This window comes from Bombina bombina, chromosome 5 (assembly GCF_027579735.1).
Source record: "Bombina bombina isolate aBomBom1 chromosome 5, aBomBom1.pri, whole genome shotgun sequence".
In the NCBI taxonomy this organism is placed as follows: Eukaryota; Metazoa; Chordata; class Amphibia; order Anura; family Bombinatoridae; genus Bombina; species Bombina bombina.
Window position 1 is genome coordinate 465,355,938 of NC_069503.1, and position 26,443 is coordinate 465,382,380.

The 26,443-nt window shown below is 41.1% G+C and overlaps 1 protein-coding gene across 1 annotated transcript in view; it reads left to right on the forward strand.

Annotated features, from left to right (window-relative positions):
• The window catches only part of ULK4 (unc-51 like kinase 4), a 1,503,227-nt gene that overhangs the window by 400,538 nt on the left and 1,076,246 nt on the right, over positions 1 to 26,443 (forward strand). The window lies entirely within an intron of this gene.

Below are 26,443 nucleotides of genomic sequence, written 5' to 3' on the forward strand. Positions count from 1 at the left end.
CACGCGCGTTTCACCCCCATTGGCTGGACAACGGGGCTTCGTCAGGGCGTAATGACATCACCGGGCAAACCTGAAATTTATTGGTAATGGAGTACCAAGCCCTCAGAGGAAAAGTGAAATGCTATTGGGTGTTTGTTTAATATAGAGTAAAGTATTAATTAAGTCTAAAGGTTAAAGAGACCTGTGCATTATTACGGCGCTTATTACATCTGGCAAATTTCTGATTAATATAACAAAGGAAAAAGGGGTATCATCAATTTTCAAAAATACATTATACTTATCTTTCAAAAATATGTTATAACTTAGCTTTTAAACGGGATTAGACTAAAACATTTGACATCTGTCTATAGACATCTTCGAGTTAAATAACATGGGATAGAGGTAGACACAATACATTACATTATGGCCTGGAAATACATACAGTGTATATCAATTACATACTGTACATACACAATAAATGTATGCGTGATAATTGTTTCTTTAGGATTTTGCATATATTGCTATACCAATTCTACACATTACTACATTAGTATATGTTAAGTAGCTCGATAGACTATTGCCCTAAAAAACAAGTAGTCTATTTTTTTATTTAACCCCTGGGGTGATAGTCTTTAGACAATACGTCTGTCACGGATAGCAGACAGCTAAGGCTACCCCCCAACCCCCTACAACATCACCCCTGTTGTTTATCAGTGGTTTTGGGCTCCTCAGAGCAACCACAATCTCTGGAAGCTTTTGTTTGCATGGTTTTGTGTTCCAAACTTGTTTAGAGAAGAGCTGGTCTATGACCTGGAAAACCCTCCTAGGCTGGCTGGGCTCCTGAAACTCCCAGTCGGCCGCCTCACAACGGACACCCACCTAACTCCTCTCAGGCTGTCCGGGCTCCTGGAACTCCCGGTCGGCCACAGGACAGCGGGTCACCCGCTAACTTTACCCCTGGTCGCTCCAGCAACCATGTGCCCCAGAGCTCTGCTCTTTTGGGTATTAGTAGCCCCTAGGGAGTACAAGAGGTGGGGGAATTACCGGAGGGGAGCTGCTTTGGGAACCAGGGGTTTTGGACACCCCTACCCCCATAACTTCAACGGGCTGTATCTCTGTTCCCCAATAACGAATCACGCTTTTTGGACTGCGGCATCTGGAGACCGAGAGCTTTCAAATGACACCCTGGAAGTGCCACCGCTCCTCCGGGATCACCCCAAAACCGTCACCACTGTGTCCTGGGATTCTGTGGGACTATGGTTGCTATGGAGGCGCCGGTCAGTTTGGAGGGGCGGGAAAACTGTGGCTTTGTCTCCCTGTTTTATCAAGATGTGTGTGTGTATAAAAGATGTGTGTTTGTCCCAATAAACTCAGTTCTTGTTTCACCTGAATACTAGTCTGTCTAGTTATTTGGGTGGGCTCCTGCTAGAATCAATTTCCTGGGCTACATAGCAGCCTGTTCCAGGCAGAGGAAGGACACTCTGGCAGAGCTACCTAGTCTGGGTAGCTGAAGTCTGCCACAGGGTGGGACCCTGAGTACTGGTGCTGTCGGGCATCAGGGGTGGCTACAGGCTGTGGTCACTTGCCAGCTACATAGCTGCAGTCAGCAGGGAGGAAGCATGACCCGTTTGGCGGAACTACCCAGTTGGGCTAGCCGGGGTATCTGTCACATCGTCCATCTTGACTCTTTCCTTAGTAAACAATTTTCATGGTCACCTCCTCTTCCATTAATTATACCTTTATCTATCCTTATGAATTTAAGTGACTCTGGGTTGCTCTCACTGTATTCCATATAATGCCTAGCTATACTGCTATGCATATTTTTATTTTTAACATCATCCCTATGTTCCCTTATCCTGTCTTTGAATTTCCTCTTAGTTTTTCTTACGTAAAACATGAGACATGGGCAATGGAGGAAATAAAATAAGCCTTCATTAGTAATAAGTTATTTTTACTCTCATTCCAGCTTGTAGCTGGTTGTTCGTCGCATCTATCATAAGGTGTGGAGGACCTACTTATTCTGTTCTCCAGGATGAACTGGAGAAGGGCTTTTCTGCAAGTCCCCTGAGGGAACAGATTTCAGCCCTGTCTGTCTTACTGCACAACAGGTTCGCTGAGCTTCCTGATGTGCAGTCACTTGTTAAGGCTCTGCTAGGATCAGACCTGTGTTTAGATCTATTACTCCTCCTTGGGTTTTAAATCTTGTTTTTTAGGTTTTGCACGGGTTCCGTTGGAGCTTATGCATGAAGTAGACATTAAATTATTGTCTTGGAAGGTTCCTTTTCTATGGGCTATTGCTTCTGCGCGCAGAGTATCTGTGATTACTGCCTTGCAATGCGTCCATCCTTATCTGGCTTTCCATGCTGATAAGGCTGTTCTATGAACCAAGTTAGGTTTTCTTCCTAAGGTTGTGTCAATTAGCAACATCAATCAAGAGATTGTTGTTCCTTTCAACGTATTCTAGATGTGATTTGTGCCTTAAAGTTCTATCCTCAGGCCACGTAGGAATTTAGACAAACTTCTTTCTCTGTTTGTTCTCTTTTCGGGAAGCGTGGGGGTCAGAGGGCCTCTTCGACTTCCTTACCTTTTTGGCTGAGGAGTGTCCTCCGTTTCGCCTTTAGAGAGCTGGACATAAGCCTCCTATGAAGATTACGGCTCATTTAACTAGAGCTGTGGCCACTTCTTGGGCCTTTAACGAGGCTTCTATTGAGCAGATTTGTAAGGCGGCTACTTGGTCCTCTTTATATACTTTTGCAACATTTTACAAATTTGATGTTTTTGCTTTTTGCTTCGGTGGAAGCAGCTTTTGGGAGAAGGGTTATGCAGGCTGTGGTGCCCTCAGTATAGGGTCCGCCTCCTTTTACCCTCACGTTTTTTTTCATTCAGTGTCCTCTAGAGCTTGGGTATTTGTTCCCACAAGTAATGAATGAAGCAGTGGACTCTCCTCCCATTAAGATAGAAAACCTAAATTATGCTTACCTGATAATTTAATTTCCATCTGTGGGAGGAGAGTCCACTGCTCCTGCCCGTTTCTCCGGGGGCGGACCTAAATTTAATATTATTCTTCTGGCACCATTTATACCCTGATATTCTACTACTGTTCCTTGTTCCCTTGGCAGAGTGACTGGGGGATGAGGGGAGTGGGGGAGGTATTTAAGCCTTTGGTTGGGGTGTCTTTGCCTCCTCCTGGTTTTCCAGGTTCTTAATTCCCACAAGTAATGAATGAAGCAGTTGACTCTTCTCCCACAGATGGAAATGAAATGATCAGGTAAGCATAATTTATGTTTCTTTCTAATGACACGTTGAGTCCACGGATCATAATTAATTACTGTTGGGAATATCACTCCTGGCCAGCAGGAGGCGGCAAAGGACCACTGTTAAGTATCACTTCCCTTCCCACTAACCCCAGTCATTCTCTTTGCCTCTAGTACAAGGAAGAGGTGAAGTAATGCGGTGTCCTGATTAAGATTCTTCTATCAATATTTATTTATTTTGAAGTCTGGGCAAGATTGCTCTGGCCTTCCATCACAATTTGGGTCTAGCTGTACTCCACGTTAGTCTCTTCAGCAGGGCTGTGTTGGCTTTAAAGCAGTTAGGAACTTGTAAAGTGGGCTTTGCTGCGTTTTCCCAACATGTTGCTGCCCTTGTATAGAAAGCCTGAGTAAGCTTACTCTCTTTCTTTTTACACATGTCTCTGTGAGGAGCGGCATCCTCTCAAACTTTGTGAGTCGTCTGACTGCCGGAGAGCTAGAATGCAGGTAAGTGCCTTTTGTTCTTCTGGGGCTAGAAGGCTGGCTCTAAAGGGGTTAAGACCCTCTGCTTTTAATGGGACATATCCTTATGGATGTTTACGGCAGTGGCAGGCACATTATGCATGTGACAGGGAGACTGTTATCCTTCTTCACAACAAGGAAGGAGTTACCTACCAGTTGGGCTAGATTTAAATGTTGTATTTATTTATACGTTATTGTAAAGTTCCCTAGTTCATCGGGAGAATGATACAGGGACTGTTAAGATCTAAAGCTCCTGCTTTTTTTTTTTTTTTTTAAATGTATTTGGCACAATTTTATGGGTCTGCATAGTATTTGTGTATTGGTGGTGCGTTCCCTGGTGATTCCCCAGCTCCGTGGTTAGTTAACATTAGAGGAGCTGTGCAAGGGTGCCAATGTTTTGTTATACTGGTTTGGGATGGTAACACATCGATCTGAGAAACTTTTTTATCTTACAAGATTCCTTTTACTAGAGTTTGTCGACGGAATAGAGCTCTTTCCTTGTCAACTTTTGGCCACACCTCCTGTCTACATTACAGAGCAGCGCCATTTTAGAGGTGTTTGAGTGCTCGTTTGCTACTCCGTTCTCCGGCTTGAGAATGGAACGGAGCTGATGTTCTGACTGCCTCAATGTTTTGTTCTATGTTCTCGCTCTGAGAAAAAAAGAATGGAACAGTGTGTGTGTGTGGGATAGCCCTGACGGACATCCCATTTTTAAACAGTCACTAAATAATGATGATTACATTAGTTTATGAATCGTTTTTCCCATAAGCAGTGAAAAAATAAAGCAATTAGTGTCGGAGGAATTTTTTCTTCCCCCTACTTTGAATTCCATTTTGTGAGTTACATAGGTTCCACTTGCTTGTATAAATTCTATCCTTATCCATTTATTACATTTATTTGGTTAGAGTATGGAACAGAGGTCTGTTCCTAAATATATTTAGATTTTTTAAGTAGTTCCTATTATCTTAAAGTAATAGTGTAATTTTAATTATTTTTAATAATTTAATTTCCAAGATAATTTTTTGTCTCATGTCTCCATGGATGATGTTGTTTAAGCTATGCCACAATTTTCTCTCCAGACGTCCCAAGCCTTTGCATGGCGTCACATGCAGTGCCCTGCGGTTCTTCTCAATCTCCTGGAGGAGTTATTTGCTTGCAGACTTGTCTGCCCAGGTACCTTCGGGTATCTGTGGTGTTATCTGACTTTCCTATCTTAAAGGGATATCGCAAGAGGAAATTTATCGACTCAGATAGTAAGGTTATTTCTCCTCTTATAGTCTGATGAGGAGGATAGTCGGTAGCATCTGAGAGTTAAAGCTCCGTTTCGGACAGTATACTTCCTTCATCTGGTGCTGAAGTAGTTCTCTTCAGATCAAGCCTATACTCCTTGTGTATTATTTAGGAGGGGTTGGCTACTGGATAAACCTCGGCTCCCCTGTCGTTGTAGATCCTCAGCATCTTGTAAATTTAATGTATACTAGAATTCATCTCTGAAAATTTTTCCTGTTCTCGACCATGCTAGGATAATTTTCTCAAGTATGGGAGAAGGCAAGGATTCCTCTTTCCCCATACCCTTTAGTAATAAGCTGTCTCCTTTAAATTTCATGGCACAGAGTGCTTAAAGTAGTAGGGGCCATTGCTTTTCTGGTTAAGAGATTTTCAATCCATATAAAGGATAGATGCTCTTATAAGGATGGAAACCTTATGGACAAGTGCTGCATCTTTTCGGTGTGGCGCCTTGTCTGATTCCATTTGGAGGACTCCATGAGGAGATCCAGGAGAAAGGCCATTTGGCCACTCTTTTATTTCTGTTGCTTCCTTCGTAACTTCAGGAAGTCTTTCCCTTTTGTCTTCCAAGCAGGAGCAGTTTAAGTCCTCTTGGATACCCAGTCAGTTTTGGGTCAAAGGGAAGTAATTAAAGAAACCCGCAGCTAGCTCATCAGCATGTAGGGTTTGCCCAGAGCCAGGATCTGATCCTGTGGGGGGCAGTCTATCTCAGTTTTTCTCATGCCTGGATACGAGATGCCCTAGAACCGTAAGGGGCTGTAGGTATAGTTTTCCAGGGTTACAAAATGGCATTCTTCTCCTTCCTCCCAGAGCAGGTTCCACCTACCAAAGTTATCTGTAGACAAGATAAGAAGATAGGCGTTCTTGAAATTTGTTCAGGATTTGTCACCCTGGGAGTAATGTTTCAGTTTAGGAACAGGGTTTAGTCTCTTTTTCCATACTGTTTGTGAAAAAAGAGGGAATTTTTTGCCCTAATTTACACAGTAAATGTCTGACCAAGTTTTTCAGGGGCCGTCCTTCAAGATGGAGACTATTCGCTCCATTCTTCTTGACGCGAGGATCAGTTTATAGCGACCTTAGACTTTATGGATATGTACTATCAGGTTCCCTTTCAATTATCTCAGATTTCTGAGGGTTTTTTTTTCCGGACAAAATCTTCTGTTTGTGGTTCAACAATGGCTTTGCCACAGTTCCCAGTATTTTCTAATTTTGGGCGGAATTCGGTTCCAGGATTGCTAGGGCGTCCCTCCTGGATGCTCTATTAGTTGAGGCGCCATCTTTCTACGATCAAGATCTCTTTCAGAGGTTTTTTGTTATTTTTCTTAGCCCCTAGATAGGAAGTGGAGCTGTAAAGGAGATCCCTTGTCTCAGCTACAAGGGTAGTGTGCTTAGGGACTATAATTGATTCTCTATCGTTTAAAATCTGTCTGAAGGTAGGGTCAGAAAAGCCAAAATCCTTTCTCTTGCCTCTCTCTTCTGTCTACTGTTAGGCAATCAGTAGCTCAGTGTATGGAGGTGATTGATCTAATGATGCATTCCATGAACATCATTCCCTTGCTCTATACTGTATGAGAGCTCTGCAGTTGTGCATACTCAGACAGTGGAATGGGGATTGTCTCAGAGAATCTAGTTCAGTCGACAAGGGTCTCTTCCCGTGGTGGGTTTATCTGGATCTTTGGTCTCAGGACACATGCTTCAAAGTCCTTCCTGGGTGAGATCATGGCCACCAGCCTGCTGGACTGGGGAGGTGTCTGGGACTCGTTGAAGGCACAGGGACTTTGGTCCTGGGAGAAGTATGCTCTTCCCTTCATCATTTGGAGTGGAGAGCGAGTTACAATGCTCTGATGTTTTGTCCTCAGTCTTTAACCCACTTTATCGGGTTCCAGTCAGACAACATGGTCTCTGTGGCTTACATCAACTTCCAGGGAGGAACTCTGAGTTCCTTAGTCATGAAGGAAGTGTTCTGATTTTTTCTGTGGGCGGGTGCTCACAGTTACTGTCTATCTGCCATCCTCATTTCTGGGGTGGACATCTGGGATGCGGATTTTGAGCAGACTGACTTCTCATCCCGGGGAGTGGGAACTCCATACGGAAAGGTTCTCCAGGTTATCTACCTAGTAGAGGTTACCAGATTTGGTTCTGATAGGGTGTTGTCAGAACACTGAGTTTTCTTCGAGGTCAAAAGATCCTCAAGCCTTTTTAAATAAATGCTCTGGCAGTTCCTTGGAACTTCAGGTTGGCATATCTTTCTCTTTCTGTTTTTTTTCCTTCTGCGAGTCACTGTTTGGATCAAGTGGGAGAGACCATTGGTTTTCCCCTAGCTCCTGCATGGCCTCGGAGGATCTGGTAGGCAGATCTAGTAGTAATGTCGTCTCTACTTCTTTGGAAACTTCTGCTGAGGAGTGATCTTCTTTTTCAGGGGTCCTTCCTTCATCTAAATATCACTTTCTCGGAAGCTGAATGATTGGAGATTGAACGCTTGTTTTTAACTAGGCGTGGGTTTTTCGAATCGGTCACGATTCAGGCTCATAAGCCTATCGCTAGATAGGTTTCTATAGGATATGGCAGGATCTCAAGGATCTTATCTTTTCTCCAGGTAGACCTTGAGAAGGGGTTATCTGTTACTCAAGCGTCTGGCGTACAATCCTTTTATGAGGTCCTGGTCCGAATCAGGACTGTGTTTAAGTCGGTTGTTCCCTTGGAGCCTTATCCTTGTTTTTTTAAAGTTTTTATTCAGGTTCTGTTTGAGCCTATGTATTCCATAGATTTTAAGATGTTATCTTGGAAAGTGTGATTTTCCTTATCTCGTATTTCAGACAGATAAGGCAGTTCTTCGTACCATGTTTGGTTTTCTTCCTAAGGTTGTTTCAGACAGAGATTTTAATCAGGATCTTTTTGTTCCTTTTCTCTGTCCTAATCCTCCTTCTCATTAAGAACGTCTGTTGCACAACTTAGATGCTGTGCGGGCCCTTAGATTTTATCTACAGGCTACGAAGGACTTGGTCAGTCTTCTGTATTATTTGTTGTTTTTCTGGATAGACATTACGGTCAGAAAGCTTCTGCCACTTCACTTTCTCTCTGGTTGAGAAGTGTTATTTGTAGGGAGTATGAGTCTGCTGGTCAGCAGCCTCCTGAGAGAATTTCAGCTCTCTCCACAAGGGCGATGTTTTCTCCTTGGGCCTTCAAGTAAAAGGCCTATGTAGAATGGATTTGTAAGACGGCAACTTGACCTTCTTTGTTCTCTTTTTCCAAAGTTTATAAAATTTATACTTTTACCTCGAATGAGGTTCTTTGTGTGAAAGGGTCTTCTAGCAGCGGTACCTTCTGTTTAGGTTTCCTGTCTTGTCCCTCCCGTATCATATGTGTCCTCTAAATTGGATATTGATTCCCAACAGTAATTAATGATGATCCGTGGACTCACCATGTCATTAGAAAGAAAACAAAATGTATGCTTACCTGATAAATTTATTTATTTCTTGACACAGTGAGTCCACGGCCCTCACGGTTTTTCAGACAGTTTTTTTTTTATATAAACCTCAGGCATCTCTGAACCTTGTGTTATTTCCTTTCTCTCCTTTCCTTTGGTCGAATGACTGCGATTTTGTGGGAAGGTAAGTGAAATAAATAATGAAAGTTTATTTCAGACTTTTTAAAATGCATATATTTTATCATTTTATATTACCATCTTAAATTGTTTAATGTCCCTTTAAATACAAAGAAAGAAGCGCTCTACCAGGAACGAACAGCAGCTCAGTAGCTTGTTCTATGGTGAGTCACCACCTAGGAACAGCCTCTTTAAGCCCAGTTCTGCTTTTCACAGAGGAAAACTTTCCTGAAGTAAATCAGTCTGATCCCACCTAGTAAGGTCAGTCCAGTCCCAAAATATCAAGCAATCCTCCTTTAAACAAGGAACATGACAACCACAGATGATAGATTCGGCCTCCTATGGGCCTCGTCAGTGAATTGCAGCCATATTCCTCTAAGCACACTGGGCAAGGAGTCCACATCTGGTTTTCCCTATAACCCTTAGGGAGACCTCCCCAGGGTCATAATACAAATTCATACAAAGAGAGAAGCGCTCTACCAGGAACGAACAGCAGCTCAGTAGCTTGTTCTATGGTGACTTACCACCAAGGAGCAGCCTATTTTACCCCATTTATACAGTAAATACCTTGACATTATTAAATAAAATGTTAAGTTATGCATAATGAAACAAATTTGCAATGTATTTTTCATTATTTATTTTGCCCCTTATGATGTAATCAAACTTTATGACATTTGTCTCTTCCAAATGAGGCAAATGGTTGGTGGAGTTTGGCTATTGATAAATAATTGCAGTAAAAAGGGTATAAATATGTTTTAGAAACTTTAAGAATTGATTTATTCTAAAGCAACATCAGAAATATTTTTTTTTAATTACTTGGTTTTTACTGTCCCTTAAATTCCTGGGTTGTGTATCCAATCACAGCAGAAGTTTAAACTAGTGATATGCAGAAAATAAAGTATAGTAAATGCTTAAAGGTAAAAAGATAGTATAAGTAACTCTTGAGCGTTAAGAATATAGGTTATATAATTAATGCTGGGCAAGGGCAAGCTGTAAAACTTAGAATACTGAAATAAAATATTTTTATACTACCTCAACAAACTATATATTCTGTTTCTAAGTATATAAGATATCCTTAGGAAGTTCTTAATAAAAAGAGTGAAGATATCCCATTTAAAATGTCAAAGTCTTACTCATAAGTAAAAACCAATGGATCTTCTTGCATTAAGGGTCTGCTTTTGAGGCACAGTTCACCTCAATAGACTGAGATGGAGGTCAAGGTGCGTCTGATGCCTACAGCACCACATGCTTAAATTCAAAGGCAGCTGTGCAAAATCTCTTTAGGCTGGAGCAGAGCTATGGCCAAAACTACCAAACCCCAGAGGAGAAGATACAGAAACTGGAGTTGGCTGGAAGTAGAAATTATATATAGGGTCAAAGAGTTCACAATGCTTCTGTGAATAGTACGCCCCAACATGTTTTGCAAAACCAATACACTAAAAAAAAAAAAAGAAAAAAGATTCTAAACAGTTAAACGTTTTTTTTGTTCCTGTTGTTGGTGGTATGCAGGGGCTGTAGTCATCGGTAAACGTCCCTTGTTTATGTCCCTTTCAGCTTATGGGTATAAATTTAACTTTTTGACAGGCAACAAGATGGATGATCAAGGGAAGGGATTGTATAGTAAAAGTTGTTAGAAATGGAACAAGAAATATATAGGCAATGACAATATACCAAAATAGGAGTGGGGGTATAGTAGAGTAGTTAGTATTAGGTATGTATTTTCACTAATATATTAAACTAAGGTTACAGTGATTTGCAAGTTAGGACTACAGAAACATGTACACACCAACCTGCAACCCATAAACTGTGCCCCACAGACAGGGATGGATTTAATTAGTTACAAACCAGTAATTCTTGTGTTGTAAAAGGGGATTGGTTATGGAGCAGTGGTGTATTATGGCCTAGGCCAAAAAGGCCGGTGCTTTGGGCACCAGATTTGGGAGGGGCAGCACATCTGCCCTATCCTCTCTCTAAAAGCCAGCACACAGTACAGTGAGCAATAAAGTGCAGGCTTTTAAGGTCACTCTTCACATGCAGTCCTCCTTTAAACCATTGCTTCATTTAGAGCCTCCGGCATTTTTGCAGTGGAAGCGTTCTTGGTGAGAAACTTGCCCGGGGATATGCTTACAAGGTGAGGCTGGAGGAGAAGACCTTGTGCCGATATGCTGCATCCCCTTGTCAGCTGTGGTGGGTCTGCGAGCGCAGTGCTTATTGCAAGTCTTAGTAACAAACAGACTGGATGCCTCTGTGCACTGCTTAGATCAGCTTGTGATGTCTAATCGTAAACTCTCAGCGCTAATATATGTTAGCTACTAATAGCTAACTTTCTCTGTATTCCTGAGCCCACGGAGTAAATAGTAAACGAACACTTAAAAGTTTCATTACTTGAATGATGGTAATTACTGTACGTTGTTGCATGTGAAGGGCAGTGATTGTTTCAAAGTGTAGTCTTCTTTTCTTCCCTTTCTCTCTCCCTTCTTTCCCTTTCTCCCTCCTTACCTCCCTCAACTCCCTCCCTCCCTCCCTTCTTTCTTTCTCTCCCTCCCTTCTTTCTCTCAACTCCTTCTTTCATTCCTTACTTTCCCCCCTTTTCTCCTCTCCTTTGCCACTTCTCTCTCTCTCTCTTTCCCCCCTCTCCCTTTCTTCTTTCCTTTCCCTCCCTTTTCTCCCCTCCCCTTCTTTTCTCTCCCTTCTCTCATGGTATGAGATGCATGCAATTCAACCCACCTGTATGCCAGTGATAGCCCATTTTCTTTTAAGTTGTTATGAAAAAAATAAATAAAAATAAAACATTTTACACACTGACCCAAAAAAATATTAAGGGGAAAAAGGCCTAAAACCTTTTGGGGGAGGGGGAGGGGCAACAGAATTTCGAGTGCCTAGGGCAGCACAAAACCTAAATACGCCACTGTTATCATTGCAGAGAAAAAGGCACACACATTATATATATGTGTGTGTGTGTGTATATATATATATATATATATATATATATAATAAATATATCTATTATATAGATAATAAATATATATTATAGATAACAAATATATATTATATGGATAGATACTATATATATAAAATAAATAAATATGTACATAATTGTCTGGGTGATGGTGATGATATAATAATATTTATTTAAAAAGACTGAGAGGGACAGAGACATACCTAATTTTTTTATTACTGTAACAGATAAATGAGTCTCACTCTCAGTCCCTGGTTGCTTCAATGGATTATGTTGAAGACGTTCAATCACAGACTGAGTCACACTGTCTATTTCCTTCCCTTGGCTGGGCAGTGGACAGGCACACACTCAGACAGCACTGTACACAGCGGTCAGTTTAGTACTCAGTCACTGCAGCATACAGACTGAGATGAGAGCGGGTCTTCTAGCTATCGTGTGTGTCGTGACGTCAAGTGACCCGCGTGATCATGTGACGATGTCCGACACAGCGCAGTCAGAAGACGGTTACACAGGCAGATCTCGCAGATGGGTGGCAGGCAGGCAGCGCGCAGAGGGTCCGACCACAACTCCGGCTCCGCACACAGTCAGGATGATGATATATTATCCGATCAGCTGGACAGCTGAGCAGAGCCTGAGTTGACAAGGGCAGCAGAATTTAGTAAAAAAAAATTCTAAAGAAAAATTACCTAGTCTACCTAAGGCTATGTCCGGTATTTTAAAAATAAAATTACCGGGCAAAAGCCTGAAATACCGGACAGTCCGGTCTAATAACGGACACCTGGTAACCCTATATGGAATGTGGAGGAAGCACCCGGGCTGAAAAATAAAACATGGCAGTGAGTGCATGGCAATACTAATTATATAAACATACAGTGTGTGTATGTATGTATGTGTATATATATATATATATATATATATATATATATATATATAAACACAGTCCATTAAACAGAATCACCATCCAATGGGACAACTGCCTGGGTGCAAAAATGATGATAAATAGAAAACACAAATGATGCACTCCCAGGTCTTTGTGTCAACACAAAACTTCAATTTTAACGTTTCGCAGACCCCTTCCTCAGACCAAACATTGTGCAAGTGAAAACAGTGAAACTTAAATGTACTAAGCCCCTCCCATCAAACAATTCCAAGAAATTGCGCCAAAATACATTAAAAGGAGAGAGTTATTGATTCAAAAAGGTCACACTTTATAGTTTCACATGCAGTAATTAATGGGATATTGTACCCATTTTCATTCTTTTTTTTCTTCTAAATATCATGGGGGTACACTATAATGTTGCTGTGTTAAATTAACTATATATATATATATATATATATATATATATATATATATATATATATAGCTTCTTCAATCAGGGACTGCACTCACTGAATTTAGATAAAATATTACTTATTTATTATGTGGTAACGTTTCGCAGACCCCTTCCTCAGACCAAACATTGTGCAAGTGAAAACAGTGAAACTTAAATGTACTAAGCCCCTCCCATCAAACAAATTCCAAGAAATTGCGCCAAAATTGTGTTTCCATGACAACACCATAGTTGCCTGGTTACAAACCTATATAAACAAATATAAATATAGCAACATTTAAATTCATGGTGTATCCCCATCCTACAAATATCAATTCTATCAGTGTATAACAACTGAGTGTACATATTCAGTTATAGTTAATACCAGATTTATCATTTAATCCACATAGCTGTCCTGGGATTGGTCTGAATCACTGTACTAACCCTAGCTAAGCTTAAAAGCTGTGTAACACAGTGATGCTATGGCGTAAAGGGTCTGCCTTTAAAAAAGCAGGCTAAAAGTAAAAAAGTGAGTCATTGTGAACCTCATTTGCATAGCTTACCCAGAATCCTTTGCTACATTGGAAACAATGTATTTGGAGAGTTTCTGTGGGAAAAGCGAATCTTCTGACTTGTCTATATTTGTAAATGGATTACACAATGAGTTATTTTCCCTATATATAAATATATATAGGTGTGTGTGTGTGTGTGTGTGTGTGTATATATGTATATATATATATATATATATATATATATATGTGTGTGTATATATACAGAGAGAGAGAGGTGTATATATATATATATATATATGTGTGTGTGTGTGTCTGTATTTAATATTTTAACTTATCTTGATTATTTTGAAGTTTCATCTTCAAATTGCTTTCACTTAACATAATTCACAGCTTCTAAAACTCACTCACTTTTTGTTAGAAGTGTTGACCTTTTAGCAGATTATATGTTCAATACATTAAAAGGAGAGAGTTATTGATTCAAAAAGGTCACACTTTATAGTTTCACATGCAGTAATTAATGGGATATTGTACCCATTTTCATTCTTTTTTTCTTCTAAATATGGGGGTACACTATAATGTTGCTGTGTTAAATTAACCATTTTTCTCTCAGATTTGTTTCTGTTGTCTCCCAAAAGAGCTGTAACATTCTCTGCTAGTAACCAATGGATACTTATTTCCTGTTTTTTTTTAAATATATAAAATTATCTTACACTTTATTTAATGTAAAATACCATGGGCCCAATCCGATATGCAGCGTCGCCCGCAAAAGCCGGCAACGCCAAATTTTGTTCTGTTTTGGTATCCTATATATGGTGTAACATAGAAGTTACGCTCGTATATTTCACCCTTCGGCCGTAGTTTTTTGGCCCATAGAGTGGTATACCAAACCCGTGCAGTTTGGTATCCAATATACAGCGTTAGGACTTACGTGGCGAAAATGGAGAAATCTTACTCCATTTTCACCTCGCCACAAATTGCAGGCGTAGTAAGCCTTACGCTGAGTATTGGAGCGCCGTAACTCCCTAACCTGCCTGCAAAATAAAACCTAACGCATGCGCAATGTCTATCTACCTGTCAACCGCAATCCCCCACCGCAATCTTTAATAAAGTGCTTATCCCCTAAACCGCTGCTCCCGGACCCGCCGCCAGCTATATTAAATGCCTAACCCCCTAATCTGACCCGCCTACACCGCCGCCAGCTACATTAAAATGATTACCCCCTAATGTGAGCCCCCTACACCGCCGCCAGCTACATTAATATGATTACCCTCTAATGTGAGCCCCTACCCCGCCGCCACCTACATTAAAATGATTACCCCCTAATGTGAGCCCCTAACCCGCCGCCACCTACATTAACTATATTACCCCCTAATCTGATCCCCCTACCCCGCCGCCACCTATATTAAATGTATTAACCCCTAATCTAATCCCCCTACACCGCCGCCACCTATATTAAAATTATTAACCACTAATCTAATCTCCCTACACCGCCGCCACCTATATTCAAATTATTAACCACTAATCTAATCCCCCTACACCGCCGCCACCTATATTAAAATTATTAACCCCTAATCTAATCCCCCTACACCGCCGCCACCTATATTAAAATTATTAACACTAAACCTAAGTCTAACCCTAACACCCCCTAACGTAATTATTATTAAAATAAATCTAAATAATATTAATAATATTAACTAAATTATTCCTATTTAAATCTAAATACTTACCTATAAAATAAACCCTAAGATAGCTACAATATAATTAATAATTACATTGTAGCTATTTTAAGGTTTATATTTATTTTACAGGTAACTTGGTATTTATTTTAACTAGGTACAATAGCTATTAAATAGTTAATAACTATTTAATAGCTACCTAGTTAAAATAATTACCAAATTACCTGTAAAATAAATCATAACCTAAGTTACAAATATACCTACACTATCAATAAATTAATTAAATAAACTACAATTATCAAAACTAAAATATAATTAAATACACTAAACTATATTACAAAAAAACAAACACTAAATTACAAAAAATAAAAAAGATTACAATAATTTTAAGCTAATTACACCTAATCTAAGCCCCCTAATAAAATAACAAAGCCCCCCCAAAATAAAAAAATGTCCCTACCCTAAACTAAATTACAAAAGTAATCAGCTCTATTACCAGCCCTTAAAAGGGCCTTTTGTGGGGCATTGCCCAAAAGTAATCAGCTCTTTTACCTGTAAAAAAAAGAACAACCCCCCCCATTACAACCCACCACCCACACACCCCTACTCTAAAACCCACCCTATCCCCCTTTAAAAAAAACCTAAGTCTAACCCCCAAGTGCTCCTTACCTGTCCTGAAGACCGGCGGAGAAGGTCCTGTTCCAGACGGAGAAGTCTTCTTCCAGGCGGCGACCTCTTCTTCTTCCAGGAACCAGCCGGCGCAGAGCGGAGGAGTTGAAGACCGATGACCGTGGAGCTGAAGACCATCCTCTCTGGAACTGAAGACCGGCGATGCAGGAGCTGGAGACCTGCGACGCTGGAACTGAAGACTGGAGCCATGGAGCGTGGAGGATCCTCTTCATACGATCGCCGCTGTACACTGAATAGGAATTCAAGGTACGCGATTAAAAATGGCGTCCCTTGAATTCCCATTGGCTGATTTGAGCCTTCAAATTCAAATCAGCCAATCGGATGAGAGCTACTTTAATTCTATTGGCTGATTTGAATAGCCAATAGAATAAGAGCTACTGTAATTCTATTGGCTATTCTAATCAGTGGGTTGTAATGGGGGGGGTTGTTCTTTTTTTGTACAGGTAAAAAAGCTGATTACTTTGGGGCAATGCCCCAGAAAAGACCCTTTTAAGGGCTGGTAATAGAGCTGATTACTTTTGTAATTTAGTTAAGGGTAGGGACATTTTTTTATTTTGGGGGGCTTTGTTATTTCATTATGGGGCTTAGATTAGATGTAATTAGCTTAAAATTCTTGTAATCTTTTTTTATTTTTTGTAATTTAGTGTTTGTTTTTTTTGTAATATAGTTTAGTGTATTTAATTATATTTTAGTTTAGATAATTGTAGTTTATTTAATTAATTAATTTATTGATCGTGTAGGTGTATTTGTAACTTAGGTTAGGATTTATTTTACAGGTAATTTGGTAATTATTTTAACTAGGTAGCTATTAAATAGTTATTAACTATTGAATAGCTATTGTACCTAGTTAAAATAAATACCAAGTTACCTGTAAAATAAATATAAACCCTAAAATAGCTACAATGTAATTATTAATTATATTGTAGCTATCTTAGGGTTTATTTTATAGGTATTTAGATTTAAATAGGAATAATTTAGTTAATATTATTAATATTATTTAAATTTATTTTAATAATAATTATGTTAGGGGGTGTTAGGGTTAGACTTTGGTTTAGTGGTTAATAATTTTAATATAGGTGGCGGTGGTGTAGGGGGATTAGATTAGGGGTTAATAATTTTAATATAGGTGGCGGCGGTGTAGGGGGATTAGATTAGGGGTTAATACATTAAATATAGGTGGTGGCGGTGTAGGGGGATCATATTAGGAGGTAATATTTTTAAAATAGGTGGCAGCGGTGAAGGGGGATTAGATTAGGGGTTAATAATTTTAATATATGTGGCGGCGGTGTAGGGGGATCATATTTGGGGGTAATATAGTTAATGTAGCTGGCGGCGGGGTAGGGGGCTCACATTAGGGGGTAATCTTTTTAATGTAGCTGGCGGCGGGGTAGGGGGCTCACATTAGGAGGTAATCATTTCTCCTGTTAAGTGTAGTCAGTCCACGGGTCATCCATTACTTATGGGATTATATCTCCTCCCTAACAGGAAGTGCAAGAGGATCACCCAAGCAGAGCTGCTATATAGCTCCTCCCCTCTACGTCATACCCAGTCATTCTCTTGCACCTAACTAATAGATAGGACGTGTGAGAGGACTGTGGTTATTAAAATTAGTTTTTATATCTTCAATCAAAAGTTTGTTATTTTAAACAGCACCGGAGTGTGTTGTTTTTTCTCAGGCAGCATTAGAAGAAGAATCTACCTGAGTTTGTGTATGATCTTAGCGGTCGTAACTAAGATCCATTTGCTGTTCTCGGCCATTCTGAGGAGTGAGGTAACTTCAGAACATTGGACAGCGGGCAGGGTTCACCTGCAAAGAGGTATGTTGCAGTATATTATTTTCTAAGGAATGGAATTGACTGAGAAAATACTGCTAATACCCATATAATGTAAGTGCAGCCTTAAATGCAGTAGTAGCGACTGGTATCAGGCTGATATGTATGTATGTTTACACTGAGGTATTTCTGGGGAATGGAACTTCACTAAGAAAATACTGTATACATTTGACTTATATTTGAGCCCCCACTGCAGCGAAAGCGACTAGCAGCAGGCTTATTAATATCATTTCATAATTTTATTTTTAAAACGTTTACTGGCATGTTAATCGTTTTTCTCTGAGGTACTTGGTGATAAAACTTTTTGGGCATTATTTTTCCACATGGCTATCGTTTATTTATGAATAAAATCAGTTTACTGAGCTTCCCCACTGTTATAATATGAGTGGGAGGGGCCTATTTTGGCGCTTTATTGCGCAGTAAGAATTCAGTCACAGTCTTCCTATTCCTTCCTCCATGATCCAGGACGTCTCTACAGAGCCCAGGGGTCTCCAAAACTAGTTTTGAGGGAGGTAATCACTCACAGCAGACCTGTGAGACTGTGCTTTTGACTGTGATAAAACGTTTATATTAATCTGTTATCCGTTTTTTGGGTACTAAGGGGTTAATCATCCATTTGCTGGTGGGTGCAATCCTTTGCTAACTTAATGCATTTACTGTGAAAATTTGGTTGCTATAACTAATTTGGTTCATTGTTATTTCAACTGTGACAGTTTATTTGTGCTTCTTAAAGGCACAGTAACGTTTTTTATATTGCTTGTAAATTTATTTCAAAAGTAGTTTCCAAGCTTGCTAGTTTCATTGCTAGTTTGTTAAACATGTCTGACACAGAGGAAACTCTTTGTGCAATATGTTTAAAGGCCAATGTGGAGCCCAATAGAAATTTGTGTACTAATTGCATTGATGCTACTTTAAATAAAAGCCAATCTGTACATGTAAAGAAAATTTCACCAGACAACGAGGGGGAAGTTATGCCGACTAACTCTCCTCACGTGTCAGTACCTTCGTCTCCCGCTCAGGAGGTGCGTGATATTGTGGCGCCAAGTACATCAGGGCGGCCCATACAAATCACTTTGCAAGACATGGCTAATGTTATGACTGAAGTATTATCTAAATTGCCAGAATTTAGGGGTAAACGCGACCACTCTGGGATGAGAACAGAGTGCGCTGATAACATTAGAGCCATGTCTGATACTGCGTCACAATTTGCAGAACATGAGGACGGAGAGCTTCATTCTGTGGGTGACGGATCTGATCCAAGTAAACTGGACTCAGACATTTCAAATTTTAAATTTAAGCTTGAGAACCTCCGTGTATTGCTAGGGGAGGTATTAGCGGCTCTGAATGATTGTAACACGGTTGCAATTCCAGAGAAAATGTGTAGGCTGGATAAATATTTTGCGGTACCGACGTGTACTGACGTTTTTCCTATTCCTAAAAGGCTTACAGAAATTATTAACAAGGAGTGGGATAGACCTGGTGTACCCTTTTCTCCCCCTCCTATATTTAGAAAAATGTTTCCAATAGACGCCACCACACGGGACTTATGGCAGACGGTCCCTAAGGTGGAGGGAGCAGTTTCTACTCTGGCTAAGCGCACCACTATCCCGGTGGAGGATAGCTGTGCTTTTTCAGAGGGTTACCTTAAGAAAATGTTTGTTCAACAAGGTTTTATATTACAACCCCTTGCATGCATTGCGCCTGTCACGGCTGCGGCGGCATTCTGGTTTGAGTCTCTGGAAGAGACCATTAGCTCAGCTACATTGGATGAGATTATAGACAAGCTTAGAGTCCTTAAGCTAGCTAATTCATTTTTTTCCGATGCCGTAATACATTTAACTAAACTTACGGTTAAGAATTCCGGATTCGCCATTCAAGCGCGCAGAGCGCTGTGGCTTAAATCCTGGTCAGCCGATGTGACTTCTAAATCTAAATTGCTTAACATACCTTTCAAAGGGCAGACATTATTCGGGCCCGGTTTGAAAGAAATTATCGCTGACATTACTGGAGGTAAGGGCCATGGCCTGCCTCAAGACAGGGCCAAACCAAGGGCTAAACAGCCTAATTTTCGTGCCTTTCGTAACTTCAAGGCAGGGGCAGCATCAACTTCCTCCGCTCCAAGACAGGAAGGAACTGTTGCTCGCTACAGACAGGGCTGGAAACCTAACCAGTCCTGGAACAAGGGCAAGCAGGCCAGGAAGCCTGCTGCTGCCCCTAATACAGCATGAAGTGAGGGCCCCCGATCCGGAAACGGATCTAGTGGGGGGCAGACTTTCTCTCTTCGCCCAGGCTTGGGCAAGAGATGTCCAGGATCCCTGGGCGTTAGAGATCATATCTCAGGGATATCTTCTGGACTTCAAAGCTTCTCCTCCAAAAGGGAGATTTCATCTTTCAAGGTTGTCAGCAAACCAGATAAATAGAGAAGCGTTTCTACGCTGTGTACAAGACCTTTTACTAATGGGAGTGATCCATCCAGTTCCGCGGTCGGAGCACGGACAAGGGTTTTACTCAAATCTGTTTGTGGTTCCCAAAAAAGAGGGAACCTTCAGACCAATTTTGGACTTAAAGATCCTAAACAAATTCCTAAGAGTTCCATCGTTCAAAATGGAAACTATTCGCACAATCTTACCTATGATCCAAAGGGGTCAATACATGACCACAGTGGATTTAAAGGATGCCTATCTTCACATGCCGATTCACAAGGATCATTATCGGTACCTAAGGTTTGCCTTCCTAAACAGGCATTACCAGTTTGTAGCTCTTCCCTTCGGGTTAGCCACGGCTCCAAGAATCTTTACAAAGGTTCTGGGCTCTCTTCTGGCGGTACTAAGACCGCAAGGAATTTCGGTAGCTCCGTACCTAGACGACATTCTGATACAAGCGTCAAGTTTCCAGACTGCCAAGTCTCATACAGAGTTGGTTCTGGCATTTCTAAGGTCGCATGGGTGGAAGGTGAACGTAGAAAAGAGTTCTCTATTGCCACTCACAAGAGTTCCCTTCTTGGGGACTCTTATAGATTCTGTAGAAATGAAAATTTACCTGACAGAAGACAGGTTAACAAAACTTCTAAATGCTTGCCGTGTCCTTCATTCCATTCAACACCCGTCAGTGGCTCAATGCATGGAGGTAATCGGCTTAATGGTAGCGGCAATGGACATAGTACCTTTTCGACGCCTGCATCTCAGACCACTACAATTGTGCATGCTAAGTCAGTGGAATGGGGATTACTCAGATTTGTCCCCTATGCTGAATCTGGATCAAGAGACCAGAGATTCTCTTCTATGGTGGCTTTCTCGACCACATCTGTCCAGGGGGATGCCCTTCAGCAGGCCAGATTGGACAATTGTAACAACAGACGCCAGCCTACTACGTTGGGGCGCTGTCTGGAATTCCCTGAAGGCTCAGGGATCATGGACTCAGGAGGAGAGTCTCCTTCCAATAAACATTCTGGAATTAAGAGCAGTTCTCAATGCTCTTCTGGCTTGGCCTCAGCTAGCAACTCTGAGGTTCATCAGGTTCCAGTCGGACAACATCACGACTGTGGCTTACATCAACCATCAGGGAGGGACAAGGAGTTCCCTAGCGATGATGGAAGTCTCAAAGATAATTCGCTGGGCAGAGTCTCACTCTTGCCACCTGTCAGGATCCACATCCCAGGCGTGGAGAACTGGGAGGCGGATTTCCTAAGTCGCCAGACTTTTCATCCGGGGGAGTGGGAACTTCACCCGGAGGTATTTGCACAACTGCTTCGGCGTTGGGGCAAACCAGATCTGGATCTCATGGCGTCTCGCCAGAACGCCAAGCTTCCTTGTTACGGATCAAGGTCCAGGGACCCGAGAGCGGTTCTGATAGATGCTCTGACAGCACCTTGGGTCTTCAACATGGCTTATGTGTTTCCACCCTTCCCGATACTTCCTCGACTGATTACCAGGATCAAACAGGAGAGAGCATCGGTGATTCTAATAGCGCCTGCGTGGCCACGCAGGACCTGGTATGCAGATCTAGTGGACATGTCGTCCTGTCCACCATGGTCTCTGCCTCTGAGACAGGACCTTCTGGTTCAGGTTCCTTTCAAACATCCAAATCTAATTTCTCTGAGGCTGACTGCATGGAGATTGAACGCTTGATTCTATCAAAGCGTGGATTCTCAGAGTCAGTGATTGATACCTTAATACAGGCTAGGAAACCTGTTACCAGGAAAATATACCATAAAATATGGCGTAAATACTTACATTGGTGCGAATCCAAGAGTTACTCATGGAGTAAGGTTAGGATTCCTAGGATATTGTCTTTTCTACAAGAAGGCTTATAAAAGGGTTTATCTGCTAGTTCGTTAAAGGGACAGATCTCAGCTCTGTCCATTCTTTTACACAAGCGTCTGTCAGAAGTTCCAGACGTTCAGGCTTTTTGTCAGGCTTTGGCCAGGATTAAGCCTGTGTTTAAAACTGTTGCTCCGCCATGGAGCTTAAACTTAGTTCTTAACGTTTTACAGGGTGTTCCGTTTGAACCCCTTCATTCCATTGATATCAAGCTGTTATCTTGGAAAGTTCTGTTCTTAATGGCTATTTCCTCGGTTCGAAGAGTCTCTGAGTTATCAGCCTTACATTGTGATTCTCCTTATCTGATTTTTCATTCAGACAAGGTAGTTCTGCGTACTAAACCTGGGTTCTTACCTATGGTAGTCACTAACAAGAATATCAATCAAGAGATTGTTGTTCCTTCATTGTGCCCTAATCCTTCCTCAAAGAAGGAACGACTTCTGCACAATCTGGACGTCGTCCGTGCCCTGAAATTCTATTTGCAGGCAACTAAAGATTTTCGACAAACTTCTTCCCTGTTTGTCGTTTATTCTGGACAGAGGAGAGGTCAAAAGGCTTCAGCTACCTCTCTCTCCTTCTGGCTTCGTAGCATAATACGTTTAGCCTATGAGACTGCTGGACAGCAGCCTCCTGAAAGAATTACAGCTCATTCTACCAGAGCTGAGGCTTCCACTTGGGCCTTTAAAAATGAGGCCTCTGTTGAACAGATTTGCAAGGCTACAACTTGGTCTTCACTTCACACCTTTTCAAAGTTTTACAAATTTGACACTTTTGCTTCTTCGGAGGCTGTTTTTGGGAGAAAGGTTCTTCAGGCAGTGGTTCCTTCCGTGTAAAGGTCCTGCCTGTCCCTCCCGTCATCCGTGTACTTTTAGCTTTGGTATTGGTATCCCATAAGTAATGGATGACCCGTGGACTGACTACACTTAACAGGAGAAAACATAATTTATGCTTACCTGATAAATTCCTTTCTCCTGTAGTGTAGTCAGTCCATGGCCCGCCATGTTTTTACGGCAGGTCTAAATTTTAAATTAAACTCCAGTCACCACTGCACCCTATAGTTTCTCCTTTCTCGTTTGGTTTCGGTCGAATGACTGGGTATGACGTAGAGGGGAGGAGCTATATAGCAGCTCTGCTTGGGTGATCCTCTTGCACTTCCTGTTAGGGAGGAGATATAATCCCATAAGTAATGGATGACCCGTGGACTGACTACACTACAGGAGAAAGGAATTTATCAGGTAAGCATAAATTATGTTTTTAATGTAGCTGGCGGCGGGGTAGGGGGCTCACATTAGGGGGTAATAATTTTTATGTAGCTGGCGGCAGTGTAGGGGCTCACATTAGGGGTTAATCATTTTAATGTAGCTGGCGGTGGGGTAGGGGGCTCACATTAGGGGGTAATCATTTTAATGTAGCTAGGTGGCGACAGTGTAGGGGGATCAGATTAGGGGGTTAGACATTGGGAGGCATGTTAGACAGTAACGGGAGATTTAATATTTTAGTCAGTTTTTTAGGAGGCGGCAGTTTCTAAAGTGCCGTAAGTCACTGGCGACTCCAGAAATTTGTACATACGCAGATTTCTGGACATCGCTAGTTTGTCAGACTTACGGCACTTTAGCAACTGCCGGCGCCGTATATGTGATAGCTTGCTGTGCGAGCTGAAACTACGGGCGGCGCAGGTTTCCACGCTTGCGCTGAAACCTGCGCCGTATATCGGATTGCGCCCCATGTAAGCTAGCAAGGCTGATTTTGTATTATTGTGATGGGCTTTTCCTTATAATACTGCATGCAGCTGTGAATCATGTGATTCAAGGGTGCAACCGAGAGATTAATTTATTTTATGGTGGGTAAAAGAGGGATTAAAGGGAGATTAAACAAATAGCATATATTAGCAATTAAATGGAAATAAAGGTCTGTTTTAGCACTGAACAATGGGTTATACTAAATAAAATCATTGCAATAAGTATTATTCATCATTTTACCTTTTAATTCTTTTTTTTAACTTAATTTGTGCAGGCTCTGTTATATCTTGTCACAGCACCACAAGGGGGCTGTGGTCTTCACAGGCCAAAGCAGCTTTTCCTTTTAAGTGTTTGCTAGGTGACACGTACACTAGCTCCAGTCAGTTTCTTGCCCATGTTCAGTAGGGAACTTTTGCTACAAAAAACATGTGACAGTAGAACTTAAGAATTTCAAAGTGTTTATTTTGCAAGTAAACAACTAAGTATTCTTTCATGTAATTGGCAAGAGTCCATGAGCTAGTGACGTATGGGATATACAATCCTACCAGGAGTGGCAAAGTTTCCCAAACCTCAAAATGCCTATAAATACACCCCTCACCACACCCATAATTCAGTTTTACAAACTTTGCCTCCTATGGAGGTGGTAAAGTACGTTTGTGCTAAGATTTCTACGTTGATATGCGCTTCTCAGCATTTTTGAAGCCTGATTCATGTCAGAGGGATGTGAAGGGAGTATCACCTATTGAATGCAATGGTTTTCCTCACGGGGATCTATTTCATAAGTTCTCTGTTATCGGTCGTAGAGATTCATCTCCTACCTCCCATTTCAGATCGACGATATACTCTCATATTCCATTACCTCTACTGATAACCGTTTCAGTACTGGTTTGGCTATCTGCTATATGTAAATGGGTGTCTTTTGGTAAGTATGTTTTCATTACTTAAGACATTGTTTGGCACTTTATGTATTTATATAAAGTTCTAAATATATGTATTGTACTTATATTTGCCATGATTCAGGTTTTCAGTATATTTCCTTTTCTCTTGTTAAGTGTATCCAGTCCACGGATCATCCATTACTTGTGGGATATTCTCCTTCCCAACAGGAAGTTGCAAGAGGTTCACCCACAGCAGAGCTGCTATATAGCTCCTCCCCTAACTGTCATATCCAGTCATTCTCTTGCAAGCCTCAACCAAGATGGAGGTCGTAAAAGGAGTGTGGTGTTTTATACTTAGTTTATTCTTCAATCAAAAGTTTGTTATTTTTAAATGGTACCGGAGTGTACTGTTTATCTCAGGCAGTATTTAGAAGAAGAATCTGCCTGAGTTTTCTATGATCTTAGCAGAAGTAACTAAGATCCATGGCTGTTCTCATATATTCTGAGGAGTGAGGTAACTTCAGAGAGGGAATGGTGTGCAGGTTATCCTGCAATAAGGTATGTGCAGTTAATATATTTCTAGGGATGGAATTTGCTAGAAAATGCTGGTGATACTGAACTAATGTAAGTAAAGCCTTAAATGCAGTGAGAGCTACTGGTATCAGGCTTATTAATAGAGATACATACTCTTATAAAAATTTAATATAAAACGTTTGCTGGCATGTTTAATCGTTTTTATATATGTTTGGTGATAAAACTTATTGGGGCCTAGTTTTTTTCCACATGGCTGGCTTGAATTCTGGCTAGTAACAGTTTCCTGACTTTCCACTGTTGTAATTTGAGTGGGAGGGGTTTTTTTGTGCAGCAAAAATTACAGACACAGACATCCAGCTAATTCCTGCATGATCCAGGATATCTCTGGAGGGCTCAAAAGGCTTCAAAGTCGTTTTTGAGGGAGGTAACAAGCCACAGTAGAGCTGTGGCAGTTGTGACTATTTAAAAAAAAAAAAAAAAAAAAACGTTTTTGTCAATTATTATTCTGTGTTTGGTATTAAGGGGTTAATCATCCATTTTCAAGTGGGTGCAATGCTCTGCTAACTTGTTACATACACTGTAAACATTTTGTTAGTGTAACTGCCTTTTTTCACTGTTATTTCAAATTTTGGCAAAAATTTGTGTTTCTTAAAGGTGCAGTAACGTTTTTTATATTGCTTGTAAACTTGTTTAAAGTGTTTTCCAAGCTTGCTAGTCTCATTGCTAGTCTGTTTAAACATGTCTGACACAGAGGAAACAACTTGTTCATTATGTTTGAAAGCCATGGTGGAGCCCCATAGGAGAATGTGTACTAAATGTATTGATTTCACCTTAAACAGTAAAGATCAGTCTTTAACTATAAAAGAAATATCACCAGAAGATTCTGACGAGGGGGAAGTTATGCCGACTAACTCTCCCCACGTGTCAGACCCTCCCGCTCAGGGGATGCACGCTAATATGGCACCAATTGCATCAGGGACGCCCATAGCGATTACCTTGCAGGACATGGCTGCAATCATGAATAATACCCTGTCAGAGGTATTATCCAGGTTGCCTGAATTAAGAGGCAAGCGCGATTGCTCTGGGGTTAGGAGAAATACAGAGCGCGCAGATGCTGTAAGGGCCATGTCTGATACTGCGTCACAATATGCAGATAATGAGGACGGAGAGCTTCAGTCTGTGGGTGACGTCTCTGATTCGGGGAAACCTGATTCAGAGATTTCTCATTTTAAATTTAAGCTTGAGAACCTCCGTGTATTGCTTGGGGAGGTATTAGCTGCTCTGAATGACTGTAACACAGTTGCAGTACCAGAGAAATTGTGTAGGCTGGATAAATACTATGCGGTGCCGG